Source organism: Elephantulus edwardii, unplaced genomic scaffold (assembly GCF_000299155.1).
Source record: "Elephantulus edwardii isolate Elephantulus edwardi_28Jun2011 unplaced genomic scaffold, EleEdw1.0 scaffold00092, whole genome shotgun sequence".
NCBI classification, from domain to species: domain Eukaryota; kingdom Metazoa; phylum Chordata; class Mammalia; order Macroscelidea; family Macroscelididae; genus Elephantulus; species Elephantulus edwardii.
The window spans coordinates 7,547,593-7,555,078 of NW_006399842.1; positions in this window are offsets into that span (position 1 = coordinate 7,547,593).

Sequence of the window (7,486 nt, forward strand, 5' to 3'; positions counted from 1 at the left end):
CAGAATTGCTTCCAATGTGGAAAGCTGGGCCACTTCAGTAGACAGTGTCACAGACGAGAGCCACAGATAGTCAAGGGAGTAGAGAAGAAGCTCCAATTCACTTGCTTTAAGTGTGGATCAGAAGGACACTTGGCCAAGGGTGGTCCACATCAGGTCCTCATGGCTGACAGGACTGACAGGCCCCAGCTCCCAGCTGGGAACAAAGGAAGACACTTCAACAATTTAGATCCTCCCAGAAGAGCTGTGGGTGAGCATTAACATTACTGGTAAGTATATTCATTTTCTCCTGGACACAAGAGCCTATTATTTTGTCCTAAAAGCCTTCTTAGGTCCCACCTCTTCTCACTATTTCTTAGTTGTTAGAATTGACAGAAAATCTCATAAGCTGTTCCTTACTTCACCTCTGCCTTGCATGAGGACTTCCGAGCTGTAAAACAACCCAGTGGTAGATAGAATTTTGTCCAGGACTTAAGAACAATAAATTACATAGTTGAGCCTCTACATCTTGTGGTTCCTAAACTTTATACTATAATAGACAAAGTGCTAGTCAGTAAGCCTTTAAAGAACTACCTTCCCTCTGTAACTTGATTTGTGCCACTGTTACAACCTCTACTTGAAATATTATTGCTTTTAATTTTTGACTCATGTACTTTTAACTTGTTGGTTAAATTTGTGTCTTCTAGGCTGCAACACTTCCATGATACATCTTCAGGGATATGAACATGTATGGCTAAGCACAATTGATAACAGTGCATCTAAATTCCAAAATCAATCTCTACAATAGTCTACGTGTTTCCTATTGCCAAAGGGACCCTTTAGAGTAGTGAGAGAAAATCTTCATCCTGAAACCTACAGTGTCCCTTTTCATCAGGAAGTAGCTAAGAGAATACGTGTCCCCTTTTCCTTATGAATCAGGGTGAAGTCTCTCTCAGGGAGGAGTGATAGGGAATGGCAAAGGACACACTGACAAAGGAGATTAATAAAAAATGGTTTTGACAAGCACTGTGGCAATTGGACAATTAAAACAGACTTTCAAGGTGGGAAAAAAAGAGAGGAATGGACTGGGGAGGGTGGAGAAAATGGTGCAACAATGAATGGAAATCCCAAATCTCTGCAAATGTTCATTAAAATTAATAAAATAAATTTTAAAAAAGGAAAGGTATGGAGATAGAAAAAAATTGGATTCTGAATAACTGACTTTAATTTGGATAACATTAGGAAAGTTAGATTTGGTATTTGATATCAAGCTTTACTTCTCATAAATGCTTGTTATTTCTGATTATATTCTCAAATATCTGTCGATAATAAACACTTAGAAATCAAAAGTTGAATTCCTTTATAAAAGATAAGAGCTTATAATTCACAAGTGGATAATAAATATATTCTAGAATAAATAATTTATCTGCTAAACCAAAGGCAATCCCTCTCTGGATCTTCAAATCCACTTGAAGTGATTGATAGCCTCAGAAACTCAACAGAGGGTCAAGTATGAGGCAGTTCCAATTCGATAATGATGAACTGAGAGTTAAGTACTCCAATTGGGAATTCCTGCAATTAGGTGTTCCTAGATAGTGCATATGGTCAAATTATTGACTACTAACCTAAATATTGATGGTTAGAATTCAACCACCAGTAATGTTTCCAGACTGACTACTTGCTTCCAAAAGGTCAAAACCTTTAAAATTCTTTGGAGCGGTTACAACTTGTACACAAAGAGGCAACAGAATCTACTCAAAAGAAATTCAAAACAACAATAAGAAATTTATTTATGTTCTTCCTTATACCTTTATGGAACTCTGTGAAGCAGATAGGGAGCACTGGTAGCTTAGTGGCACGAAGCTACGCTGCAATCCTAAAGGCACATGGTTTGAATCCACCAGCTGTTCTGCAGGAGCAAGGTAGGCAATCTTCTCCTGTGTAATTAACTGCCTCTGAAAACCTGCCAGGCGGTCAGCTATGGGTCAGTTCTTACTCAATGGTACACAACAACATTTTATAGATAAATAGACTGAAAATGAGATAAGACATGTGCCTTGTAAAGGGTCATACTATTGTAGCACAATTGCTTAGGCAAACATGAAAGGCATCCCTATAAATAAATTAAAAAAGAAAAAGACTTCTGTCCTGGTGTTAATTATGTTTTGGATGAACACTCTTCTGAGTCATACACTGGTCAGCATATTCTCAGTCATATTCTGAGTCAGCACTGGTCTGGTCTGTCAGTTTGCTGTACTGAGGTAACCTAGGTTGCTGTGATGCTGAACACTGTGCCAATGGTGTGTCAAATCTCATAATGGTTACCCATGGTGGACAGGTTTGGTAGAGATCCCAGATTAAGACAGACAGGCTTGGAAGGAGGAATGGCATCCACTCCCGAAATAGCTTGGCTCTGGGAAACCCTATGAATTTAGAGACTAACAATGATAATTACAGAACAGGGTTCAGGCCTTTTGTTATAGGGTTGCTATGAGCCATGCTCCACTCTATGGCACTTAACAACAACACATTTTTCATTTGTTTGCCTATACCATCTACCAGACAACTTAAGTACATTTTAAATGTGTGTATTTATTTAACTATTAAAATGCAAGTTACACATGTCTAAATCTCATTTCTGGAGCTCTGCTCTGGAGGTCTCATTGTTAAGGAGTTGTGCTGCCATCCCAAAGGCAGGTGGTTTAAATCCACCAGCTGCTCTGAAGAAAAAAGATGGACAAACTCCTCCCATGCTAATTATAGCCTTTGAAAAATCACTGGAAGGTCAGCTATGTGTCAGTCCTGACTCAATGACCCTTAACAACAACAAATCTCTTTCCCCTAAATTTAAACATTACATTTACACAAGATAAAATGGGAAAGTTTTGTATTTTTTTTAACTAAGTCTACTCCATTTTTTTACATTCCTATTCATTATTTTCCTATCAAGTTATTATAAATATCAAATTTCTTTGGTTCCTTTAAGATAACTTATTAAAGACAACAAATGCTGAGAAGGATATGATGAGATTTGAACTCTCACATACTGATGATAAGAGTGCAAAATGATGCAATCCTTATGAAAAGTAGTTAGGCACTTCCTTAAATGAGGGTTGCAGAGTAGATTATATTTGGGGCTAGGGGGTGGGGTTTGGACTGGAGGGAGGGATTGTACAACAATGAAAGATTTTTTTCTTTTACCTAGAATGAAAAGAACAAACTGGAGGGGGAGGGGTGAGCAGGGAGGAGAGTCCAACAATGAATGAATGGAATTCCAAAATCTCTGTAGATGTTCATTGAAATGAAAAATAAACAAATTAAATTAAATTTTAAAAAAAAAGAAGGTATTGCAAGCAAACTGGTCCTTACTGCCAATTCTGTGCATCACTTGTCCAGTACTCCTTGTCTGTAATTGGTCTCAGTGTAACTGGAGCCTGGACACCATGCCAGTGGACCTGTCTCTCACTGTAGTGAGCATTATTACATTACTCCTTCCTCCTTGACCCTCTTCTCTTTTATTCATCCTTTTGAATAAAAATCATCCTTGCAAAAAAAAAAAAGTTGAAAATATCATTTGATCCAGAAATCACATACAACTAGGTATATATGCTAAAGAAAAAAAGAACGGTGACATAAACTTACATTCAAACCCATATTCATTGCAATACTCCTTACAATAACAAAAAGACAGAAACAATCAATGTCTATCATTGGACAAATGACAAAGAAACTATGATATATTCACACAATGAACTGTTAGGCAACACTAAAGAAAAAGAAAGCATTCTTGAAACACTGCATATTGTAGATGAATCTAGATGACATTATACTGAGTGAAATATGTCAATCACAAAAGAAAAATATTGTACATAACATCACTTTATAAAAAGCTAAAGAATGGTTTACATGCAGATAGGAGCATTCTTAAATAGTTTTCAGAGATGAAAAGAGATAATAGACATTTAATAACAAAAGATAAGGGTCTTATAATTAACGCTTTATAACAAAAGGTATATGAGTGATTGAAAGAAAAATCAACCTGCTTTGTAAACATAACTTATTTAGGACTATTTAACATGTTTGTCATAGCTATTGTTACATGCCATTAACTTCAACTTGTAACAATCATATAAACAACAACAGGTAAGAATCTTGCACTATTTGGTGTCAACCTCACAATCTCCATCATGCTTGTGCCCGCTGTTAAAGTCACTGTATCAATTCATCTTGCTGAAGATCTTTCTCTCTTTTTCTACCTTTCCCAGAAGAATATTTTTTTCCCAAGTACTGACCCCTACTGAGAACATACCCAAAGTATATGAGATGAACTTTTACCATATTTGAATCTAAGAAGCATCATAGTTGCAGCCCCTCCAAGGTAGAATCTTTTGTTCTTTTGGAAGTCCAATGAATATTTAATACTCTTCTCAAATAGTACAACACAAGGCATCAGTTATTCCATTATCTTTATTCATCATCCAACTTTAAGATGCATGGGAAGCAGTTAAAAGCATCATGACCAGAATCAGGTGCACCTTAATCTTTAAATAGATATCCTTGCTTTTTAGCACTTTTATGAGGTACTTGACCATTTCCCCAAATGCAACACGTTTGGTTTTTTGGTTTTTTTTTCTATTTCTTCACTGTTGCTACCAAGAGCGTTGATTGTGGATCTAAGTAAAATGAAATTGTTGACAACTTCAATCGTTTTTTCCACCTACCAAAATGTTTTCTATTGGTCCAGTGGTGAAGATTTTTATTTTCTTGGTGTTGAGACATAATCCATGTTGAAGATTGTAATCTAATTTCCTGCTTTAAGTCTTCTTCACTTTCTACAGGCATAATGCAGGTTATGAATGAGTCTTTGTCCAATTCTTATGTCATATTATTCTTCGTTTGGTTGTCTTATTTATATATGTAAATATAAATAAATAAATAAATATAAATAGTACTCTTCCACTTTCACCCATTTCCATCCATTCTTCTTTCCTATCTCTTCCTTAATTCTGAGTTTTATTTTTAGGCAAATGTTGCCTTTTAATCTTACATGGTTGACCATCCTAAGGAATACATTCCTCCCTGATGTTATTGATCATCTTATAGGTATATCTACTGTTTGGCTAATTGACCTTAATAGCCTTGAGACAATGAAATGCATCCATCCTAATGTATGGTTTGATTATTTTTGACATATAATGCATCAATGTCACCATAACTATAACAAAACCTTCATTATCCTAAAATATTCTCTGTGATCCATTCCTCACCTCACCTTAAAAACCTCGTATATTTTCTATCACTCTAGATTAATCCACTTTTTTCAGTGCTGATACATTTTAATACCTCAAATTCAATTTTAGAGTTTCTGTATAATCTCCATTTTTATAACTTTTGGTTTTTTATATTATTCAGATTTATGTATAAAGTTTGAATACTTTGTTTTTCACAAAAGATCCTTCCAATTTCCCTCACCCCACCTACCCACTGAATTGTGCAACCCTATGATTAACACCCTACCCCCCATACTCACCCCTCTATTTCTACCCCCCCCCTTGGATCCTCATATTAATTTTACAATAATGGTTTTATACAGTATTTGTCCTCATTGGACTGAATTAGTTCACTCAACATAATGCTCTCCAGTTCCTCCCAAGTTAGGAAGTAACTGACAAAATGATTACTCCTGCATGCTGCACAGTATTCCATTGTAGAATGTACCACAACTTCTCAATCCATTCGTTTGTGGTTGGACAACTGGGCTGTTTCCATGTTCTTGTGATGGTGAATAATGCTGCTATGAGCATTGGTGTATAAGTTTCTGTTTGAGCCTCAGTTCTCATTTTCATGGTATATATTCCAATCAATGGAATAGCTGGGTCATGTGGAATTTTTATGCTCAGTTTTTTAAACTGCCTTCCAGAGTGGTTGTACCATTGTACAATCCCAACAATAATGTAAAGAGTTCCTATCTCATCACATCCTTTGCAATATTTATTACTTGCTGTCCTGTTAAACTTTGCAATGCTACTGGAGTGAGATAGTATCTCATTGTGGTTTTTATTTGCATCTCCTTTATTGCCAGTGATTTGGATCATTTCTTCGTATATCTGTTGACCACTTGAGTATCTTCCTCTGTGAAAATTCTTTACATTTCTATTGCCCATTTTTTAATTGGGTTATCAGACATTTTCTTGTGGAGGCCCAGAAGTATTCTATATAGATACCAAACTCATTTGTCAAGGAGATTTAAAGGAAAATTGTCAAGTTTATTTGGAGAGCCAAGAGACTCTAAATAAGCAAAACACTTTTGAGAAACAAAAATGAAGTGGGAGGTATAGCACTCCCTGACCTCAAAAACTACTACACAGTAGTAATAACAAACAAACAAATAAAAAAACCAAAACAAACAAACAAAGCATGGTTCTGGTACCATGACAGGCACATGGATTAGTGGAACAGAATTGAAAACCCAGAAATAGACCCACTGTCTATGGTTAACTGATATTCAACATGGAAATAAAACCTATCAAATGGGAAAACAACAACCTCTTCAACAAATTGGTGCTGGCAAAACTGGACTGCTACCTTGCAGAAAACTGTTTGGGGACCTATATCTCACATCATACACAAAAATCACCTCAAGGTGGATAATAGAGTTGGGAGTAAAGCCTAAACCCACAAAATTCATAAGAGACAAACTGGGATCAAGCTTAGAAGCCCTAGTGTACAGTATAAAGAGACTGTCAAATACAGCCAGAAAGGCACAATCTGAAGAGGATAAAACTGATGAATGGGACCTTCTAGACATTAAATTCCTGTGTTCATCAAAAAGTTTTTCTAACAGGGTGTAAAGAAAACCTACTGACTGGAAACAAACAAACCAAAAGTTGTTTAGCAGTTCATCTATGGATTAACATTTGATTTGTTTCAATATGAAGCTACATATTTTTATAGGGAGCTCTGGTGTTCTAATGTCAAGAAGCTGTACTGCAATGTAAAAGGCACATGGTTCAATGCCACCAGCTGCTCCACGGAAGAAGGATAGGAAATCTCCTCCCACATGGTTAATTGCCTCTGAAAACTTGCCAGAGGATCAGCTGTGGGTCACTTCTGACTGTATAGAATATACACACATGTTGGTACACACATTTTTATGGACATATGTTTTCATTGTTTTTTTAGGTACACATTCAGAAGTTGAATTTTTGAGTCACATTGTTGTTGTTGTTGTTGTTATGTGCCGTCAAGTCGTTTCCAACTCATAGCGACCCTATGCACAACAGCCCTAAACCCTGATCTATCCTGCGCCAACCGCACCGCCTCTGACACACCCATCCCGATTACCCAAGTCACCGAATCAATCCATCTCATAGAGGGTCTTCCCCTCCTGGGTTGTCCCTCAACCCTCCCAAGCATGATGTCCCTCTCCAAGGACTCATCCCTCCTGGCAACATGTCCAAAGTATGTCAGACGAAGCCCCAGAATCCTTGCCTCCAAGGAGTAGCTTGGT